Here is a 23,261-nt window from a genome sequence, read left to right as displayed (position 1 = left end):
ATCACTAAGAGTCAATCAGACTTAAAACCAGTGTTCCATACTTTGAAGATAACAGAACAATTCATGTAGTATTGTGAAATGTTTTAGGGGTCTTGTGGTCTTCTTTCTGCATGTCCATGTGTGTTCCTCCAATTCAAAACTGCTTTTTCAGCTTCAGGTGGCATTAGAGAAAATGGCGTGTGCCTGTTCTGCTGAACTGTTGTACCAGAATGAAATATTTGGAAACAATGTGGTTTCTTTCATTGTCAAAACATGTTAAGAGAGAATCCCCAAGAAAAAGCTGGTGTACCTACCCAATGTTACTTGGTTAGCTTTTCTTCTTAAGGAGTGGATCAAAGCAGTTTTCTCAATTTACGCAAATTCTGGATCCGTTGGTCTAAGGCTTGTTCCAGAAGCCTTAAAAAAAGAAAGAGGGGTAGCAGAATGGGGGGTTTTGGCTGTTTCTGTCCATCCCATTGTGGAACATTGAAGTGAGCCACTTCTGCATGATACAGTTTGTTTCAAACCCCAGTAATTCACATTTATGCTTGAGCAATGTGAAACAAATGAGTATTAGCCAGGAGTTTGGTCTCACAGGAGGAACCTGCACTACCAGCCAGGATTGCTGATATTTGTGGAGTTGGAGGTGTTGGTGAAGGCTTCATCTGCAATAGTTTTTTCTTATTACCTTATATATTTAAAAATAGAGGCATCGGTCAGAATTATTTTAATTTTATACTTAAAGGGAGGGGCTAGTGTAATATTCTGGCATTGGTTTAGCTCTTACTGCTGTACCACTGGATATACCCAAAGAAAGATAATGTAAAACAGGAAAGGTATTTATAGAGTAGTGTCTCAATTTTTCTACCAAAACATTTTGAAATATACATTCAAAGTTTACAGTCGGTTTTATAATGCTCCATTTGTAGCTACTAAATCTAGAAAGTTCTCAATCATTCAAGTGTTAAGAGAGCAAAATCACTATGTCCCAAAAATCTCAAGTCAGTGTGGCAGCAGTAACAGCCCCACCAAAATATGGAGTGTTTTACATAACCATCAAAGATTATTGTTGGTGTGGGATTTTATAACTTCTTCTTCAATGGTATTCCATTTTAGACTCTCAGGTGAGGTTTTTTTCCTTGAAAACTGGACCCCCCTTGCACTTTCAAGTATTTTTTGGATCTTTCCTCTCTGATATGCTGCCTTGGTCACCAGATGAAAATGGAATAGATGCTCTTCTTGGTCTAGCATGAAAAGTTGGCCTTCAAAGCAGATTTCTAAGTAAATTGTAGAAAACCTGTAATTCTGAGAAGATAAGCTTGATGTAATCACCACTCTCAATATTTTTTTTTCTAATTTATTGGAACATTCAAAAATTAAAAAGTGCTAAAGAAAATATTACGTTAATGAAACAGGTGAGCAGAGCCAGTTATTTCAATATGAACAAGCCTTGCAAACCCATATTGTAACACCCTGATCTGGATGGGGTGCTGGAATCAAATATGGAGAGAGTATTCTTTCTTTCACATAGCCATCACTGGGAGGGAATAGTAACCCAAGCACCTCTAGAATCCAGAGGAAGGGCTGGATAAGGAAACTGCTGAGACAGAAATGTGCAGAGAATTTGAAAAATAGGATTGCATGGGAGGAAGAGCTCTCATGGCTGGTGTGTGGGCAGTGCTGTGTCAGTGCACCCAGTGCATGGATCTCTGCAACTGACAGTGGAGAGAGGTGAGCATATAGGATTCTCTGGGATCTGGTTATACAGTCCCCCCAAACTGTAAAATTCCTTTCCTCCTTGTCCTCCTAGACCTATGGGCTCTTTACTCAGTTTAGGATATGGTAGAAGAAGATGTAATTCAAGTGGAATGGCAGTAATAGGGTAAGAAGGCAAGGAGAGGTATTCCAGAGGGTTTCTGTGCAAGGATGCTGCCAGCTTTTGACATTTGCCCAAGTCAATTATATATATTTCTCTGTACTGGAAAACCTATTTTAAAGGGAGGAGTTGGGATTTCCAGATCCTAAGTGTACTTTGAGATTTGCCACAGCAAGGTACTGAAAACAAAATAGTATTAAAGATAGGCCTTGGTTTTTATCTTCTTTCTCCTTACTCAGAAGGGAGGGCAGCTTGTTCTGACTACCCAACACCCCTTGAACATGACAGATTTCACTCTAGTGTTTGCCTAGGGTTTCCCATACACAAATGTGGACCGCTCCCTGTGAAATGACACAGAGCCACGAGATGCTCTGATGAAGATTGTAGGTGGGATTGTAAACTTCCTGCCTCTTATTTCTCCTTTTCCCACAGTTTCATTTTAAAATATTTCCTTCTTGGGAGCTTTATGGTAAGTGTCTGAATGCATCTGCTGTGACTTTCATTTCACCTCCTTGAGTTTCTTCTTATAGCAACATCTGGGAAATTCATTTAATTTACTTCAGTGCAAAATTACTTTCAATTTGTCAGACAGCAGCTTTTACTTTAAGTGTTTGACTCCCAAGTGAAGCATGTATCATTAGCTGATCATTATTTCAAGAGCTAAAGTTTGTGTAACTAATATTCTAAGTCTCAGCCAAATCCAAATATTATGGTGACCATGCTTTAATAGTTGCTCTGATTACTTTATTATGAAGAGATAACTAGATAGTATATAACAGTGTTGATTTTTACATCAGCCTTTTTTCTCAATCCAAAACCACTGTTGTAATAAAACTCAGCAAAAAGAAACTAAGCAGATCAGTTTACTTTGCTTTGCATTTTCTATTGGCAGGTTCTTAGTGCTTTGGAATGGGTTATAGGAGAAGTAAATACAGGATGTGACCTGTAATTCCTGAGCATTTTGGGTGCAGGCAATGCAAGCACCCATATAAAGCCCTCCCAGGAAACTATCTGTCTTAATACTTTATACTATGCAATTTAGTCTTCTGCTTCCTCTATTATTCCACTAAGTGTTACTATTATGCACATCACCATGGTGCATGAGTATCTACAGCATAATCTTTCCTCCACCTGTCCTAGATGTATGCATGCATAGAGTGGAAATTAATTTGCTGTAAAATGCAAACTGTAAGTAAGAATTAATGTTTGAGCTTACCTAAGCACTGGAAGATACATACAAATAAAGTAGCATTGTCACCTTAACTGTGCAGCAGTGAGCAGTCTCCAAAGTGCCAAATAACCAGTCTTGTACATCACTCTTCACCAGCCAGTTGTAGTCTGTGCTTTTACACGTAATACTTTCCACGGGGCTCGGCCAGTGCTAATTAGCAGCTGAGAGAGGGAGGGACTGGGAGATAATGAAAGAGCACTTTTCTCTCCCTGTTTTTTCTGCCTTTCCCATCTCCCTCACTCGTACAAGGGAATGCAGAGCAGGGTGCTGGAGTGAAGCAGCCACCTCTAGAAGGATCTGTGACTCCCAGGAGGCAGATGGGGTTATTCTCAATCATAAGGTCATGCATCCAAGGATGTCAGCCAAAAAGAAGAATTTTAAAATCCCCTAATTTTCACTGTATTGCTGTATTTCTTTAATGTGTGTGACAGACTGAAATTCATCATGAATCCTCTTAGAGGGTCCACAAACCCCTGAAGTAGCACTGACTCCTGCCCAAGAGGTTTAATAATTCTCCATTGTGTCACAGTCTTCACCCTGTCAAGGGTGTTGTTCCCATGTTTTGACCTTCTCTAACATCTCAGCCAATTTGTTGGGTTTTCCCTCTGAGGAGCCTCTCCTCTCTACCTTCCAAATCAGAGCAATAATTAGCCTTTCTCCCCAGAGAGTAGATTAAACTCACTTAAGCCTTTACCACCCTACTAAAGCAGTAAGGAACTCAGATTATCAATTTGCATAAAACAGTGCTGTATTTATTAAAATATATATGTGTGTGTATATAATTAAGTGAGCCAATGCAATGCATGAGAAATTAATGGGAAGGTGGCCCATAATAAGGGTGTCAGTGATTGCTGTATCTGTGCAGGGAAACAGGAGTACTGTGAACATGCCTGGAATTTGGAAAGTACATCTCCACTCAGGAGCATTAGTTGCCTCATTGTGTTTAGATGACTTGTATAATTCAGAGTTAATGATTGAATTCATGTTGAAAAACCGTCTGCTCATCTGCTGCTACTCAAAGTCTCAGGGAGACTGAGCAAGTACAAAACAGCCATTTTGAGGAGTGATACTGAATCTAAGGCAATTTTCTTACCTTTTAGCTCTGTGGTAAGTAGTGCTTATCCTTCAAGCAGGTGCACCGGAAGGTACTGCCAGTAAATGCTGAGTTCTTCGAGGAGGGAAGTGATGAATGAAAGATATGGTTATAACTACATAACCACTTAAAAATGTCTTCCAAATATGCTGTGTGGAACAGGCATTGTAAGCATCCACTGAAGATACAATTTTCTGCGCTGCAGGGATTTATTGATTTATTATATTTTTCTCTCCTCCATGGAATTGGTGGGAAGGATTAACTTTCACTTACACTCTGATGACATTTTTCACTGGTACTACCATCCCCATTCTCCATCCAAATGTGCTGCTGAAATGTGGCAGGTGGCTTTGCCAGTAATTGCATGCTACTTCATTCCACTTTAAATGAAAGTACAGAGTACACTGGCCTTCCTCTCTCATCACTGGCATGCTCCACAGCCGTATGGTATTGACTTAGAAAACGCAGAAGAGTCGGCTTCCCTTTAAATTGCAAAGATGTGTTATCTTGCTGTATGTTCCCTTAGGAGACAGTAACTCAATTCCTGTGCAATGAGCTACTGACTCCAGCATTTTTTTATGTCAGAAAATAAACAAATCACATCAATTTTTTTTAAATGTCTGCAAATTTTTTTAATGATAAAAGAAACTGAACATGGTTTTGGATATTTAAAATTTATTATTTGGTGGGTCATAGGCAAGTTTCTATTAGAGTATACAAATGCTTGATCTCATTCTGAGGCCAGCAACCATGCTCTGGTAGAAGATGGCTTTTCTTTGGCCCCAGCTGTGCTAAACAGTGTTATAATTAGCACGATGGTTAACTTAATCAGAGCACTTGGCTTGGGAGAGAGGTGTTACAGAGTGCACCATAATTAGCATTTTCATTTCTTTGATCCTGAGTCTGTCTTTATTGACAGAAATATCAAGAGCTCGTTTGGTTTTTGTTTTTTCTTTTAACACTAAAGGAAGTGGAAATATGTGTGGCTGTGAGATTATTAATTTAGTCATTATTTTAGAAAAAACAAACAGACCTGTCCCAAAGGAAGTAGAAGGGATAAAGATCTGCATATATGGAAAATATGGTCTTTAGTGCTGCAGCATATGGTCAGGTATATGGCCAGGAAACACCTCCTGGGGCAGCTGCATCCCTTTGAAGTTGCATGGACAATGTTACAGCATCTTAACCATTTCCAGCATGCTGCTGTGAACCCCATGGCTGCTGTTTGAGTCTGTAGAAAAAGTGATGTTTCCTTAAAGTGAGGAAAAGGAATGCTAGAATTGTGATCTGTTTATAAAAAACAACCACAAACCCAAAGGTTTTGGTGATCCTGTAGCAGCTAAGGCTTTAGATGCTTGCCAGCTTGGTCACTGAAGCACAAGCATCCCTTCCTGTGTGCCTGATTTGAGCAGGTGGTGAAAGCATGCAGCAGACCAGATGACTGCTGTTCATGAAAAAACATAACATTTATGCTGTCAGACAAAATGCTGAGGACTTCCAAACTTGCATCTGGCATCACTGCCTTGATTGCAGGGGAGGAAAGTTGAGGTGCTCGAGAGACTCTTCTCATTGCACACCACGGAATGGAGCAGTCTCTTACAATGCCAGCTGGAACAGGAGATTAAAAATAGGGGACTTTTTAACAGGTGAAGCCACTGTCTGCCTTCCTGAGACAGGCTTTTTTAAACTTGACAAGCACACTGTCCTCTTTGCTCACACTGAAGTGGAGAGCCTGTAATGCTTTGTATCTCCAGTGCGTGCTGGATGATCTACACCAAATTAATTATCTTAGCTGATTCTGAGTATTTGTTCTGCAAACTGGAGCAAATGCTGTGTGCACTGGTTCTAATTGACTTTGGGATGATGGTAGCTCAGGTATGGGTAGACACAACCTCTATATTTAACTTTCTAATTTTTATTACTGGTTTTGAAAAGAAAGTATAGCAATGTTCATAATGAAAAAACGAGACAAAAGTAGTTGAGGCTCCTCTTGTAAGAGCTCTTTGCAGGTTTTCACTCTTCCTTTATATGTATCTGTCTCTTTCCAGTCTTTTACAAAGAGGAAGATCTATCACACACGTGTGTTCTTATAGTTCATTTAAATCTGCTTTGCCAGTAGAAAAATCATATGCTAATAGAGGCTGCAGAGAATGCAGCTGTCATTAAGGGACTTCCTATGTTATCCTTGACTTTGCTAGATTACTTTTATCTACTCAGGACGGATAATAATTTTTAAAACGTTTATGCAACTAGGTTTTAGGTCAATAGCAGGTTAAATCTTTTATTTAAGTAATCTTTCTTGGTGGAAAGTATGTGGAAAGACCCTCTTTCTATTTTTACAATATTATTTTCATATCAGCATTAAAGCAGCAAGCGGTATTCTTGACAGTAGACTTGGAAGATACCCATTATTTGAGAGACACGATAAAAACAGTATAATCTTTGCCAATACCAGTACAAAGCCAGTAATTGTCTGTTTCTGCCATTCCAGTTATTTATGTAATTATACTTAATGCCACACAGATTTGAGAAGAAAAAGCAATAGTAGCTGCTGTTTCAGATTAATATTTTTCCATTCTGAGATCATAAAAACAGTAAATACCTCTCATGGTAGTAGAGAGAAAAAAGGACTATGGATTTGTAAACAATTGATCAGAGGAGCTGAACTGGGGGAGGGAATGAGTCTTTTTTAAGTCTGTCTCCTGACCACACAATTGCCTCATTCCTAATGCTCACTGATTGCTAGGAAATGCAGCCATTGCATAAATGTTAATTCCTTTATTAAACTGAAGTGTATAGTACTCTTACAGTGGATTTCAAAGGTATAAAATTTAACTATCATAAACTGGACATATCTAGGCTATCCTGCTTTGCTCAAATCTTCTGTGTCATAGTTCTGGTGAAACTATTTGCCTTGTGGCCAAAAAGTGCTTAAATGGTAAGATACCTCCCATACTGTCCTGCTTAGCATAACTGGGTTGGCCAGGAGCTCTGGGTGGTAAATCCCTGCCCTCCATCTAATCCCACATGCTGGAACAATCCAAGGTGGCTTGCAAATGCCCCTGGAAAGTGTGCCAGTGCTTTCAGACTCCAGGATTAGAGGAGCTGCCTGAAAGCTTACAGGTGCATCTTGCCTTCAGTTTCACTGCATTCACTTGCACTCAGTCTTGGGTATTTGAGTTGCTTCTTCAAAGTATCTGAAGAGAAAGAAACTGGCTGTGTATCACATCTACAGCAGACTGCTCAAGTTGGAAGTTCAGATTGGGTTCAGCAAAACTGGTGCCTCCATTTAAAGCAGATAAAGAAAAAACCTGGATTCCGTTGGCCCACTCAAGAAATAAATATGTGCTCATAGGTTTTATAACATAGTGTTCCTCTGCTTTGGTCAGCCAGTAGTATTATATTCTCGTACAAATTCACCACTTAGCCTGAAAGTTCTGCCTGAGCTAGATAATACCAGTTTAAAAAGTCATCCTTCTCTTTTTTTTTCATTTTTAATGACTTTAGGTGATGGCAAATTTACTTCATGCAAACGTGGAAGGTTCCAGTGGCTTAATTGCATTCATTTCTAACACTTCTCCCTCATTTTTTTGCCTGAATTTTATCTCAAAGCTCCATTTTTCAATTGAAAAATCCTGCCAGCAGTAGCAGGAGGAAGCTTGGCTCCAGCACGGGCAAAGCAGGCAGAGGTCCCTGGCTGCTGCTTAGCCTTGTTTTGCTTACTGCCCAATTGACCTGGATAACCTCAACTTTTTCTGTTTCTAGTAACGCTCCTCTGAAGTGCTACAGTGATGTTTTCTGCTTTGTGTCTTCCCCTAGCTCAGGTATTGAAAGATCTCATTCATCATCTTGGCCACTGCATCCCTGCCAGAGTTTCAGTTGTGGCCCACCGTGGCCCTGAAGTCATCCTTCAAGTCACTGCTTTCCAGATTAGTTCACCACACTGCAAGTTTAACCTGTGTCTGGAGAAGCATGACCTTGCATTCTGTGCCTCTATAAGTAATGTCATTCGAAGAGCTACACAGAGCATGTTTTTCAGCTTTGAACTGACCTGCCCTTAGTTTGGCTGCTATACCATTAGTTATGTCACCTTTACCTTGACTGCCACAGTGCTGTTTGCTTCCACATCACCTAAGACTATAGATTAGAGAAGGACTGTGTATCTGTCTATACACAAATCAACCACAAGTTTCATTTGGTTCTGAGAGTCTCATTTTCTGAAGTTTCTTCTATTTAACTGCAACACTTCTGTTCTGTGGGATGAATTCCTCCATTTCACACTCCTCTTTCAGAGAAAGAATGGAAAAGGCAAGTAATCTTTCATCTTTTGGCTCTTGTGTTGTGTGCAGGTTTCCTACTACTGCAATGCAGTTGAAGATACTGCAGAGGGATATTTAAATTCAAGCCAGGGAAAAAAAAAGCCTAATTAAAGTGAGGAAAAATTATGAATGCATTTCTATTTTTAGGATTCATGAAACTTGCCTTAACAGAATCTTTGGGCTTCAATTAATAGACATTCCATTTTTAATTGGAGCATTTTGCTGCATGCAATAGTTTAAAGTAAAGGGTGAGTTAATTGGACATTTATTTGAAAACTAAAATATTTTAGTTCAGGGGAGCTAGTGTGTGGTTTTGAATATGGTATTGACTGCATAGGTAAAAGGGCTGGGGAAGGAAGGAAGATGAGAAACAGACAAATAAAACTATTGGACATCTTAGCTACGCATTCTGGGTGCTGTCCTTAACAACGAAGGCAAGAAAAAGATATCACAAAACATACCAAAAAATGGATTTAAAATAATAACTTTTCACCCTGCAAGCTCTATTTTCATGAGTCAGTCAGGAGTTGCAGAATTTCTCAAGAGTTTTGCTTTGCTCACATCCCATCCCACAGATGAGCTTCTAGGTTATTTTATTTGTACTCTTTCCTGCTACTCACATTATTCATGCGCTACAAATAAATGGAGGTTTTCTGCCCAGGGTGTAATGTCAGCTAGCTGAGGTTTTTTGTGGCAGCCAGCAAAAATAACAAGGGAAAAGGGGAGCTTATGGAAGGTCCTGTGACAGCCAGTGCTTGATGGGCAGCATTCTGCTGCTCAGCAGGAACACAGCTCCTGGGGGTAGTGCTGGCAGCTCAGGTCCCCTTCTGCATCCAGGTGATTTTGATTCCAGAAAGCTAGTCCTTTTCCCATGAGGCCAGATTACTGTGCTAAAGGCTCTTTAAGGGAAGAGGAAAGGAGTACTTGAGTTTCCAAGACTCATGTGTTTTGAAGTCACTGCTGCACAAAAATCCCTGCTCTTACTGCTGTTTAGTCATACCACCCTAAAAACTGCTAAATCGGTTTAAAAATTCAAATATCATCAGATCAGGCTTCTGTTTTCTGTGTGAGAGCATCTGCTTAGAAAAATCGGATTGTACTTTTTTGCAGAAAGCAAATGACTTGTCACAAAGCACTGCTTTGTTCCTATCCTGGATGTTATCTTGAGCCCCAGAACAGGGCTGTTGCTTTGCATCTCTTGTGCTGCATAACCTCCTTCCCAAATGCTGGAGCTATCAGAGAACCATTGTTGCCTCCTGTACATGGGAACAATCTTAATTGCTGCATCAGCCTCAGAATAAATTCACAGTTAATCAAATACGATGATGAGAAGGAGAGCAATAGGCAGATAAGCAGGACTGTGGTAAAAATGTCAGCTGAGTAAAGTTTTTTTGGCATGTTGCTTGGAACCAAAACAAAGTCCTCCTCTTCCAAACACTGAATTCAGGTCAGGTTCAGCTATGTTTTGTTTAGAAAGCATCTCCATCAATCTGTATTAAATTTTTCTCAAGTGATTTGCTGCAGATTGAATTATCCTTTCAATTGGGATGGGGGAGTGGAGGGAAATGCTCCCACCTTTTCCCCCTCTAGCACATCATTAAAGAATGCTTCTGGCTACGGCAATAATACAAAGTGATTTTTTTTCTTTATCAAGCACAAGCATGCATTTGAATTGAATAACTGCAAAAACTGCTTATCAAGGTTGGTGACTACATTTAGTTCAGAAAGGAACATTAGCATTAAAGCAGTGAATACCTGGATTGTGGCATTGTGAAGTTTGAAGAAGAATTCCTTTTCTTTAATCGAGTGTAGACAGCCTACTTCCAATTTTTACTAACTCACACATTTTCTTAAAAATAGACAGGTTCTACTTTTGCTATAACACCAGTAGTGCTAAGTGGCTTATGTTTCCTCCACGGAGGATACTCTGCACCTGCTGTTTCCAGTCTGACTGAAATGTAATTAGACTAGGCTGACTTTGTCTGTGAAGTGGCAACATAGAACAGTTATAGGACATCAAGAGTCACTTTGTTCCTTTGCTCTTAATGTCTGAAATCCAAGCATAAGTATCTTGATGATCCAAAAAGGAGAGCAATGATGAGTAGCTATCTCAAGCCTAATGAATTTAATCTTTTACATAAAAATGCTGAGGTAGTAGTTTTCATAGAGATGTACTCCCATCCAACTGCATGAGCTTCTCTTTTTTGAGGGAGGCTCCTTGTTATGGTCAAAGACTACTTAAGTTTCCTTTTGAATTTTCTTTCTTCCTTCTTCATAGCCATCCTTGTTAGTGCTATATTGTGAGCATATTTTTAATAGAGACAATTATCTCCTTCTTCCCTTTTCCTTTTTAAATCTTTTTTTTTATTTTTACCTGCTTCACCATTTTAGAGATACCATCACAATGACCTCTCCTAACAACTCTGCCAGTAAGACATCAAATGGAATGTTTCATTATTAGTATTATACCATTCAGATAATCAAATTTTTCTTAAATATTCCAAGTTCAAGAATAAATATTGGAAAATTATTAGACTCACTCATGTTTAAAGAATGAGATAACTTTTAAATGCAAATTCATATGATAATGCTGAAACTTAGAGGTATAATTTATTCTGGAAATATGCAAAAATTGTGAATTTTAAGTATATATTATTGAAAAGTTCAAGTAGTTCTTGCAAACTTAAAATACATTATCTTTGTGGCATGTTCATATTAAAAAAAATTATTTTGTGTAGCTAAATGGTAACAAATGAGCTAGTGTTTACCATGGTAAGGAGTACATTGGGGACATAACCATTAGACAAGGGTAATTTACTTTTAGCATTATCAGTTAGAAATACTGCAGTTGAGTGGAATATTTTATTACATGAAAACATCTGTAACCAATATATCCCTTGGGAAGCTTACGTGACCTGTGATCTGTTTGGAAAAAAATGTTTTGGTTTTACGAGGCTGTTCAAAAGCAAGTATGTGCAGTGGGCTGTGTCCCAGCAAATCTGGAAGGGGCTCCCTCTTCTTTGTGTACCTCCTGGAAATTTCTGGGAGCTGTAGCAATGTTTCTGCATTCCAGACTGTAGGCTTCAAGCTCACTCCATAACTCATGGCACTGAAAAAGACCTGGGAAATGTGTATAATCATGCTCTCTACCTTTAGTGCCACTAAACAGAGGAGTGTGTATTATCTATATAGTAATATATATATATATATATATATATTCTATGTAATATTTAATACCACTCGATGCCACACAGTGTTTACACACAGTTATCCTTGCTCTGAGGTATCCTAAAACTGCAGCAGTCATAATAAGGTTCAGGTCAAAAAGCACCATGCAGACTACTGAATGTATATTCACATTCTACTGAAGTATGCAGTAATGCAGGACAGACAGCATCCTTAGTATACTTCTCAGGCCTTGCTCTGTACCTGGCTGCTTTTTTTCCCCCCCTCTCTCTTTCAATGGAGCTAGAATATGTCATCCCAACTTAAATTTGCAAAGCAGTCACCTGTGCTCTAGCCTTCAGAGTGCTCTGGCAGGAAAACAAAGTACCCAGCTCCTGAGGACCTTCAGTCATGGCTTGGGAACTTGGGCAGCCAGGAAGACAGAGGGATAGACAGCCTGAACTTGACAGCCCATTAGGTACCTGACCTTCTGCTTAAATGACTATTGAATTCTTGAAGATGTGGATTAATGTTTCCTTCTGTTGGGTGAGATGGGCAGATAGGCATGCCAATTAGAGACAGCTTTGCCATGGGTTCGGCTCCTACAGTGCAAGTGGCTCCTAGGGCCAGTATTTCTATAGATAGGAAATACTGAGAAAAATTATTGCTCTTTACAGAGAGGGGAAAATCATCACATTCACCCAGGATTTCATTTCACTATAACACTCTGTAAGCAGAGGCAAAACAATTTGTTTCTAGTTACTTGGCTATTTCTGAGACCCAGAAATCAAAACTGGCCAGTTTATGGCCATAGGCTTAACACAGGTATGTTCCAGACCATAATATGTCAAGAGCTCTTTCAGCACGGGGTACAAAATAGTTTTCATGCCAGACAGACCATGGCATTGCCCTTCTAACATCACTTTCAGTTCACACATCCTCAATGCAGCTCTGTAGCCACAGGGACCCAAACACAGCAGATTAGAGTGCGTCCTTCAGCCAAAAGACCATTTTTCCTTTTAAGTGGAGTGAGCTAGTACTGCTTCTTAAAAATCTTCCTGGTCTGGGGAATATTTAAGCCACAGTCTTGTCCATTAAGTACTTTATCAATGCAAAGATGGAGCCAAATGAAGCAGATCTGTGGGCTCTTGTGTGTGGTGATGACACTGTGCCTGGGATTGGGCTAGCTGTGAAACCAAGTGTAATTCACCCCCTAACTCCCATCTGTTTGAAAGATATGAAAAGTATGTGCTAACAGGTTTGTGGCAGTGCATACTGGTTGCAGGCATGGAATCAGGAGGAGTGTAAAAGTTCTGACCCAGTAAGGAGAGGTGCTGCAAGGAAAGGAGGTCGCTCATGGAATGGAAAATCTTTCATTTCCAGTACCCCAAGAGACAGGTGAAGATGAGCCTCGTGGAATTTTTTTCCACGTACAATACAGTCCCAGGCAAGGCAAGGCAGGCTTTGTGTCACAATTGTGACAGCTTTGTTTGGAGAAAGTTTATCACTAAAAAAGCCACATAATTTCTCATTCATGAGCAAAAGGGTTTTAGATTCTGAAATCAGTGTACAGATAATGCAGAAATGGAACAGCTTGTTTTGTCTAGATTTTTGTGTCTGCTTATGTCAGGAGGTAGGAACTTCAAGTCTAATGTTGCTGGCTCTGTTTTCAGCTGATGGGATACAAAGGAGGCTATGGGGAAAAGCACAAAAAAAAGGGCAGCAGGAGTAATGTAACAAGGAAGGAGAAGGTATGTTGTGTATTGAGGGAAGCAGGTGAGGCTCCAGTTTGGAACTGAAATGTTGCAAAGTTAATGTTTGCACAGTGTGAAAATATCCCTATTGTTGCCTCTCACAGAGGAGCTGTTAACAGGGCATACAGGAAACTCTTTGATCAAACACCTACGTCATTTCTTAGTGCTCTGCTGTAATTCAGCATTTAAACGGCAATGAATGTTCTCCCACTGAGATACTTTTTTAATCTCTAACATTTCTCTGGAGAGATACTCTGAGTAATTTTGAAAACAAAAACAAATATGTACAAATCTAACTTTTTTTTTTTTTTTTAATGGTATAAAAATTTAATGGTTAAGTAGGATGAAAGTGGGGTAGTGTCAGACCACTGGCATAATGGCAACTGCTTGCTGATTCCTAGCCGCATAATCAAGTTAAGGAATGCCGTAAATTAACACATGCTAAGCTTTTCGTTTTGCAGCAAATAATGATTTATGCTGTTCTTCCGTTGACATCATCCCATGTCACGGAAGCATATTTTAACAAGAGGTATGTAGTTCTGGTAATCCCCAGGAAATCTGCACACTGTGTTTACCAAAACCCACTCTTTTAAAAGAGCTGTGCTTTGCCAAGAAACCTGGAGCATGTCAGACTAGAAAAATGCTTCTTTTGGTGCCTGAGAGGAAACAGTATGGATATGGGTATAAAGTCGCATGCCTTCATGGTAAAAAATGCAGAGGTAATTGGCCAGACAATGGTGTTTTGCTTCCAGAAGTGGGAAGCCACTTTGATGAATCTTGAGGGCCTGAAGACAGAGGTTTCAAAGAACCTAACTTCTTACAGCTGGTGACAGATCTTCCTGCTTACCTGCAGCAAACAAGCTGAGGAGGCAGCTCTACTTTTCTTTTCTTTGTTGTTTCATCCAGATGGTCAAAACTGTATTTTAGTTTGTTCTGGATCTGATATTGCAGAAGTGTTTTTGGTCCTGCAAACTTTTCACTTAAACAGTTTAGTGGCTATAAATGTGTAATGATCCCTGTTGTTACCTTTGTGATCCACTTGCATTAATGGCTTTCCTTTTGTCTTGGCATAGGAGGTGAAACAAATGAAAAGCTGTATTAATTATTCACCAACTAAAGAATCTCTTTCACTTGTTACTATATTTCAGGTTTGTAGATACCTTTGCATAAACTAATTGATTTTAGTAATAATATTCCAAGTGTTTTTAATTAATTATTTAAATATAATTGTTTTGGAAAGCTTTTTAGCTTTACCCTGAGCAGCTGGCACCAGAAAACAGAATTTGGCAGTGATTTAACTTCACAAATATGGAGCGAGTTTTCTGCAGCTGTTATCAAATGAAATTAGTAACTGAAAGGTGTGGGAATTTTTTTGCATGAAAGGTTAATCAAGCCCAGATCCAATTGTGTTCTAACCTAAGATTAAACATGAAAAAAGTGCGTGGTAGGGGCAGGGAGTTTCCTAAGGCATTTGCACCTCACTGTGACTGAGGAGGGGAGGGGAGGGAAGGAGGAGGGAGGTTAGTGCCAGAGCAATCATATCTTTTATCTCAAGAACTATTTTCAGCAAGGTATGCTGATCTTATTTTCCATCCTCCCACGCTTTGGATAAGAGTTTCGGGAAAACTTTATTTTTTCCTTTGCTGGGTATGGATCTAATACAGATTTCAATACCAGGGGACTACCAACCTTTTGGCTAAACTAGTAGTTTGACTCTCTGCAGAAGAAATTAAGGTTGTCAATTCAAATAGGAAGCTGATTTATTGTGAATTGTCAGAAAAATCTTTACTTCCTATGCCAGTGTTGCAGACTTCAGCCACTCCGTGTGGAGGGAATTTAGCTTGTCAAATACAGTTTGCCCATGGATGAAGAGGCTTTTAGCACTGCAAACAAGTGGGTTTGGGGTGGCAGAGCTTTATAACCCAGGGAGCAGAGCATGGAGTGAAAACTGGACGAGAGCAAATGCTCGCAGCTGGACGCAGCATTGCCCTGCAGAGGCACTGATCGCTGGCAGCGCAGGCACAGCCACCCCCAGCTGCAGCTCCCTGGCCATCGCCTGCTGCTCCCTGTCTGCTGTGAGCCCTGCTGCCCTCCCGGTGAGCAGGATCCATCCTGCCAGCAGCAGCCCCGTGTGCTGTGCCAAGGATGAGGTGTCCTGGTATGGCTGCCACCCTGCCAGGCTGTACCTCGGCATCTGCCCCCAGGTGGGGCACGGGGCTCTTCCCAGCCTTCTGCGGAGCCAGTTTCAGTGGCTTTAATTACATCTGCGGTTTGGATGGCTTTGCTTGGCCATTAAAATCCATTTCACAACGAGTAGTATTGAAATGAGCAAGGAATATTTGTGGCAGCTGTGGATTTCCTCCAGGCCTACAGGAAGAATAAATTAGTTACTGCAAACTTGACAGTTTGTCCTGAGTGCTTAACTCCTTCCTCTCCGGAAGCTTGATTTTCAAGAGCAAGTGACTTTAAGAGGAAATAGTATACCCAATGTTTTTTTATTCCTCCACCCCCTTTTCACGGTAGGTCTGTAATTGCAAAACCAGCCAGAAGTGATTTGTTTGAAGAGGAAGTGTGGGAACTTCCTTTATAAATATTGCCTTTCCCTTCGTGTGCATCCAAACGCGGTTTGCTCTGCTGGCGGAAAAAAAAGTGCTTGAACTGAACAAGTGCCTATTCCCGTAGCTCATGGCCCATGTAAGTGTGAAAGACGATTTATTGGGGGGGGGAACACCAACAAAAACCACACCTAAAAAAAAGAAACAAAAAAACCCTAAAAACAAACCTAAACAACAAAGTAAGAGCATTTTATTTTAAAAGCTGGTTTTGCCCAGCCATTCCCTGTCAGTATTTTCCGATGTGTGCGCTCTCTGCTCGGGAGCACGGGGCAAGTTGAGGTCCCGTGGTGGGGGTGGGTGCGGGGAAATCGGTGATTGCGGAGCCGGTGATTGCAGAGCCTGCTCGGACTTGCTCTGCCAGATAGGACAGTATCGGCCCGAGCCAGCTCCTATCGCTGCTTGGAATGGTTTCTTTTTTAAAAGAGTGTCAACATATGTATCTTTCCTAGTGAGCTAGAAACAGTAGCCTGTACCTTCCCCAGCCTGGAAATACCTTTGAAGCAGCATTTGCCGAAGAGGGGCTGAGCCCCAGAAGAGCAGCCGCAGGCAGGGCCGTGTCCTGCCCAGCAGCCGCCGGTAGATTGGGCTCACCAGGAGAGACCAAGGCTTAACCCGGCAGGCAAAGCCACGCTGGACTGTTGTGCTTTTTTGGGTTTGGGGCAAGGGGTGTTTGGGGGATTTTTTTGTTTTTCTCTTAAGTGAGCAGTATCAGGGTGTATGGGCTCTTTGGGTGTGCAGGCAGCCAGCTGGCCTGGCTCGCTGACATAAATCAGTGCAGATGATGGGAAACAAGGCAGGGGGTCCAGTTCCCAGCTCTGAAGGATTCCAGATTAGGAAGACAGGTCACAGAGAAAGCAAGGGAGAGTGTGGAGGGAATCAGGCTGATTCTCTGAGAGGTGCTGAAGATGAGAAGAGCCCTTCTGTGTGATTTAAAGGAGGAAAGTGTTCTTATATTGCTTGCAATTAGGCTGTGATTCACCTTGTTCATTGTACTTGATGGACAAATGAGACATTCCTGCTGTTACAAGTTTGGATTGCTGTGATGCTTTCTGATCTGTTCAGCAAAAGGCACAGCCAGGCCACTGTTGTATTAATGAGAAGGTTGTGATTTTTATACATTTCTCAGTGGGAAAGATGAAATTTCACTCGAGCTTCCAACCAGGCTTTGTACTCATTCCTTTTTCCACTTTTAGAAACAAACAAAAGAATGAAATTTGCAGTGCAATGGGCTATCATGGGAAAAATCAGTCACTATAAAAGAAGACACTGGAAACTTCACTGATCCATACAGCTGGTCTCAGGTGAGGCTTGCCTGGCTCATCATACCAGTGGTCCTTACATCCTTTCATACCCCACTTCAGAGGAATGGACATCTCAGTTCAGGATGACAAAGGAGTGAACTTTGGGTGATTTTTACTTTTTAAATAAAATTAAAAATAAAATTCACATCTCTCCACTTCTTCCTGTACTTTCTTCTCTGTTCAATGTCATACAAATGCATTTAAAGCCCTGCAGTACTCAGGATAAACTTTTCATTCTGTTATGTCTTTCCTCTTGTTTTCCACACCATTATTTGCTGCTCTCTCCTTATGTCTCTTATTCCCTCTTATCCATGCCTCATTCTCCATTTAACAATCTTTGCTTCTTTTTACCTTCCTACACTTTGCATTTTTTCCTCTCATTTTTCACACTCACACTGTCATGCCTGCTCCTTTCTCCAAGAAGGCAGGCTGCATTCTGTAATCCAAGGAGTAAACCTTCAAATTCCTGAGTGAGTGCTGAGTACATGATGAAAGAGACTGCAGGACTGGGCCCTAGCTTGGCAGATATATGGGAAGAGGTAGTGAAGCCAATTTTAAAGTAGTCTTATTTACTTTGGTAGTTTGTATCACTTTGGTTGACTATTAAAATGTGTATTTCTAAGGTGAGGTGAGCACCAATGGCATTGTGTAAATAAAGAATTTTAAGAACTTAGTATAAAAGACTTTATAGAGGTAATATATTACTTCCAGTTGAGAGAAATGAAGTGGCTCTTTAAAATCAGTTTTACTAGCACCCTGTGTTTAAAAAAAACCCTTCTCTTTCTTTTTGTTTAACCTCCTCTGCAAGCCTGGGCATGTTTGAGGCTACCAGGATCCAATTTCATGTAGTGTCCTATTTCAAATCCAGGCAAGAGCAGGCTGATTGAAAATCGTGCTGTCAGAAGTAAAACTGCCTGTGGAATGCCTTCAGTGACATGAAGATGAAAGGGAGAATGTAATATAACAGATTCTGATTTTCTTTTTTGAGGTGTGAGGCTCTGGAGCAGTGCTCTTGAATGTTGCACCATTTACCTTGATTGAGCAGTGATGGTTATAGAACAATTTTGGTGAATTTTTGTGTTCTTCAGTTAGTAGTTAACAAGTGTGTTGAGAAGAGGGGATGGCTGGTGTTGCTGGGGCTGGTTTGAACCAAAGCAGCAGCTGTAGGATATTTCATGGCAGGCACAGAGCCTGTAAGTCTGCATAACACCAGAATAACACAGGATTCCAAAAAATTCTTGTCAGTGAAATGCTTAGTGGTATTTTGAGATGATTGGGCTACTTCAGTACTTTGAAAACTGCTGGTGAATGTGAGCTAGTCTAACTGGTCTGTGTTTATATTGGTTTTTAGGGTCAGCCCAAACACAGATGGCAGTCTGCTTCATTTTCCCATATGTTTCTTTGCCTCTTCTCTTCCCCATCCCACAGAGGCCAAAGGATTAAAGAAAAAGAGGTCTATATGGGAATTGAGAACAGAGGGAAACAGAAATAGTGGTTTAGGACTTCAAAGGAGTAGGAAAGTGAAGGGAAGACTGAACTTGTGATCTTTGGTTAATTTTTAATTCTGGGTGTCATGGTTTATAAATGGAACAGCATTCCTCAGATAAGTGCGCCCCCATATCCCCAAGACTCTTCCCAAACCAACCACTCACTTGCTCACCCTGCTTTCTTTCCCCTTCCTGCTCCAGGGGTGGAGTTGAGAATTGGAGACATAAAAGGGGGGAAATTGCTGGTTAAGAAATAATTTACTGGAAACAGCAATGAGATACAAAAATGAACAGTTAGAGCAGCAGTATTAACAGCAAAAGTATATAAATAGAGGGTGAGTTACATGGAAATAAGTGCTCACCAGCCAACCTGAGGTGGTGCAACCCTGAGAAAATTAACAATGGCCAACGTGCCACTCTTTTGTGTGACCTGAAGCCACACTTTTCTTCCTAGAATGAGTCCCTTATTTCCAGCTCTCCACACCCCTCCCCCCTCTCCCACCAGTGATTATGTGGATGGTATAGAATAACAACCTAGACATACCCACACAGCTCCAAGCTCTGTCCCTTCACAGCTACTGCTCTGTCCTGGATGAAACCAGGACACTGGGTAACTTAAAAACTTGGCTATGCCAGGATTATGTTGAATTCCTGGAAAACTGGGAGTAAACACTGTTCTGCTGTGTAATGCTGGTCTGTCTCCTGTGCCCTGTGCTGGGTGATGCTCATGACATGGGGACCATCTTGCATTGCTGGGAGAGCACCAGGTTGCACAAATAGATCCCTTGCAAGGAGGGGGTGTGTCATGCTGGCTGGCCTTGGCTCCATTTGCTCTCAAAAGAGAGGGAGAGGCTTCAGAAAAAAAAGTCAGTGTCCTTACACTCTGATAAAGTGCTGTCTAGAGCCAGCCAAGAGAGTAGTGGTGAGCCAAGCAGAGGAGAAAGGAAGCCAGTAATAAAACTCAGGAGCTCATGTGCTAGAAGTGAAATCTGGTGTCTGTGGTCATGGAGGTGGAGAGGGCAGAATAGAGATGACCTAGAGTCATGTAAGCTAGAGAATTGAAGGTGAGGGAAGATAATGCGTTGGCCAGATATTGTGTGATTCTCAGTTAATTAGAGATCTAAATACTGCAATGTTTAGAGTATTAGGTTGACATCTGCAATCACCCTGAAATTTTTAATATTAAATTCAATATCCTGTTTCCATGTGGACATGGTCTCAGTGTTGTAATGCCTTCACTGAAATGTGAAGATCCATTCTCAAAATCAAGCTCAAAAGGCAGTGTGTAGTTTATCTTATGTGCTCCATCCTATCAAGGGTGCTGTGTTTGTTAGCTCAACGCTGGATAAAAGTTCCATGGGCATGTAAAAGCCTATAGGAAAAGATCTGCTCCATATGTTACATATAGCTGAGGACTCAGGGGAATAAGGTTTGTGTCTGGGAACCGGATAGCACAGCTTTCCATCCCTGACCCAGTGCTTGCCCTTTTTAACAAACAAACAAGATCCTTCCTCAAAGAAATGTGGTTTATGATCTGTTTTTAGCTCTAGAAGCAAACATTAAAAAAAAAAAAAAAAAGAAAAAAAAAGAACTCAATATGCTCTTACCCTTACTTACAGCAGCATCAGCTTTGGGCACTGCAGAACAAGTGTCACACTTTGTTCCTTGCTGCTTTCAGAAGACATTATCTCCCTGGCAGTTGCAGTGCCAGGGCAGCATGTTACCTGCTTGCAAAATTTTGCACTTGGACACAACCTATCAGCCTGAGTTTCTCATCTATTTGAAATAATGGCATTTGAGACCTTGACCCTGAACACAGGTGCAGTTGCCTCAGGAGGGAGAGGGCATTTGCAGGATGGGGAGGCTGTTCATGGTTGTCCTGTTTCTGCTGGGTCATTGACCATACAAGGTGGTCTTCATCCTTTCCCCCTAAGGTGAATTGTGATTTGAAAGGCAGAAATTTTGTCATGTGAAAGGTGGGAGCAATTAAGCTAGTTCAGATTGAGACAGGATAAGAGCTAAAAGTAGTCTCTTGCTGTCCTCTGTGGGTTATGGAGGGGAGAGGGAGTCCTCTCCAAAAAGCAGTTTAGGGAAGATTGATTCCTAATCCACATGGCAAGACTCTTTCTGCCAGGCTGGTGGAGAGAGAAGAAACAGGAAGATTAGCCTTGTTAGACTGAAGTTAGATTATGTGACCATCCCTCTACCCACTTGCTCTGTTGAGCTCATGGTTTCTGTCATCTTTAAAGAACAATTTCTCTATGTTGCTGAAGTACTTTTTGCTTCAGGTCCCTTTGGAAGTGCCTCCAGCTGTTAGAGGACCTGTGTTAAAGATGTATTAAAGTTCCTTTAGTTCAAGCAGTCCATTTTGACTGGCCTGCTGGCCAAACCCATACCATGAAAAACCAGATCTAGTGTAAGATGCTGAAAAAGAGCTGCTGTGCTATGAGCAGGAGGCAGAATGAAGAAACAAAACCAAACAAACCAAAGCAGCCTTGTGGCAGATGGTACCACCTGTGTCCATCCAAAGCAGTGTGCCATTTGAGTGGAGAAACCTGGAAAATCTGATGACTCAGTGTGAATACATAGGGAGACCGTGAGCGAGATTTCTGGCTTGTGTCCCAAGCCTCTTATGAAAACGGCTTCCAATTTTATAACACAGAAAATTGAATACAATTTGGTAGCATCATTCTCTGGCACAGTTGAACTACAGACTGAAATGCCTGGTGTATCCATGTGAGAACTGCCACATAAGTAGTTAGATGTCTCTCTGCCAGGTCCTGGGTTATGGCAGAACCAGTTTTCGCTGAGACATCAGAAATAAATACATTTCTGATATTTTTAGCAAAGGATATACCTTTACTAATGCCTTTAATATTGGGGGTATAGCTGGCTGGACATAACAGTTAGGGTTGATAGCATTTGATTGCTTTTCCAGGCTCAGCCAAATACTAATTTCCATGCACCTCAGTTCTGGCATCTACAAGGCTGGATGGGGAACCAACTGTGCAAGACGTGCCTAAATTACTGTTCAGCAGTGCTTGCAAAAATGCTCGTAAGGAAAGAGAAAACATGGATATATAAAGCAAACTTCTCAGCAGGATCAAGTCTTGTTTCCTTGCTGACTACCTCCACCTCCTTCCTTCTTGGCTGTCAACAGGATGATAATGGTTCGCATTCCTTTGTACTTCCTTCTACTTCTGAATTTGCTTTTCCTTTACATGTTTAAGCAGCACCAGATCTGTTTTTCCTGTTGTTGGTGAGACACAGAAAGAAATCTGCCCTTTACCTTGGTCCTACAGTCTAATTTTTTTGTCTCTCTCTTGGCTTCTTACACTTCCCTCCTATGACCTTCCTCAGTCCAATCCTACCTTCTCCAGTTAGGCTGTATCATGCAGCTGTGCTCTAAATATCTCACCCAACTCTTCTCCCAAATGCCTCATCTCACAATTTTGTTGAGCATACATGTTCATCCTGTACCCAGTGAGGGTTGTTCCCTCATACAGCTTTTCCCTGCAAAGAGATGAAAGTACATAGTCTTAAAGAACATCTTCCCAAAGCAACTGCATATAGGGTATGAACACAGGAAATAAAATTCCATGGAACATTAGCAAAATAAGTTTTGTTTAGGACTGGGCAGCCTCAAGAAACGTGAAGGGAAAGTAAAAGTCCTGCTGATGTTTGTGTCTTACTTCCCTGAAAGCCAGTGTTATGTGAGGATAAAAGTCATGTTCAGTTGAGATGAGATGGCTTTGGGGAAAAGGTGGTGGATTTTGCCAGGTGTTTGGAGCTCTCTTACCTGGGGACTGCCATGTGGAGGTCTTTTATGACATGTGTTGGCTTGTGCTGCAAACTGTTTGTGCATTGCTTGCTTTGCTAAAAGCAACTGAGAATAGCTCTGTGTAAGGAACAGCTTGAGGCATACAGCACTCACTATGTCTATTGCCTGGGATATTTTTTGAGACAGTTGTCATCTTCACATTTATGTTGAACAATCTACATGAACCCTTTTTACCACTTTTTGGCATATACAGTGATGTTAAAAAATATCTGATGGTATTTTATCCTTCCCTAAAGAGACAGACATTGCTTCTCTTCCATTCTTAAGTGTTTGGTCAGGGGAGGTGCCAAGTACTGCCACTGCTCAGAGCATGTTCAAGCCCTGGCTAGAGGAGTACCAAGCCATACAATAACCCATCTGTAATGCTAGGCATTCTTTTGGGTAATGCATCAGTTTAGCTCTCAGTTCTTCAGCAATTAGTTGTACATCTGTGAGCAACTGTCCATCTGATTTACTATCCTAGCAGCTATTGAAATAAAGAACATTGCCCCATTTAGCTTCAGGATGGAAAGTTATAGTGTGATAAAGTTGTGTTTAAAATGTAATAAAACTGACTGTATATAAACAAATTACAAGTTATATTACACTCCAGATGATCTT

General features: G+C 40.9%; 1 protein-coding gene across 8 annotated transcripts in view; it reads left to right on the top strand.

Moving 5' to 3' along the window:
- Positions 1-23,261, top strand: part of PLXNB2 (plexin B2) — a 252,479-nt gene that overhangs the window by 113,245 nt on the left and 115,973 nt on the right. The gene's annotated exons all lie outside the window — the stretch shown is intronic.

Source organism: Serinus canaria, chromosome 1A (genome assembly GCF_022539315.1).
Source record: "Serinus canaria isolate serCan28SL12 chromosome 1A, serCan2020, whole genome shotgun sequence".
NCBI classification, from domain to species: domain Eukaryota; kingdom Metazoa; phylum Chordata; class Aves; order Passeriformes; family Fringillidae; genus Serinus; species Serinus canaria.
The sequence above is the reverse complement of the archived record's forward strand: the minus strand, read 5'-3'. Positions and strand labels throughout refer to the sequence as shown.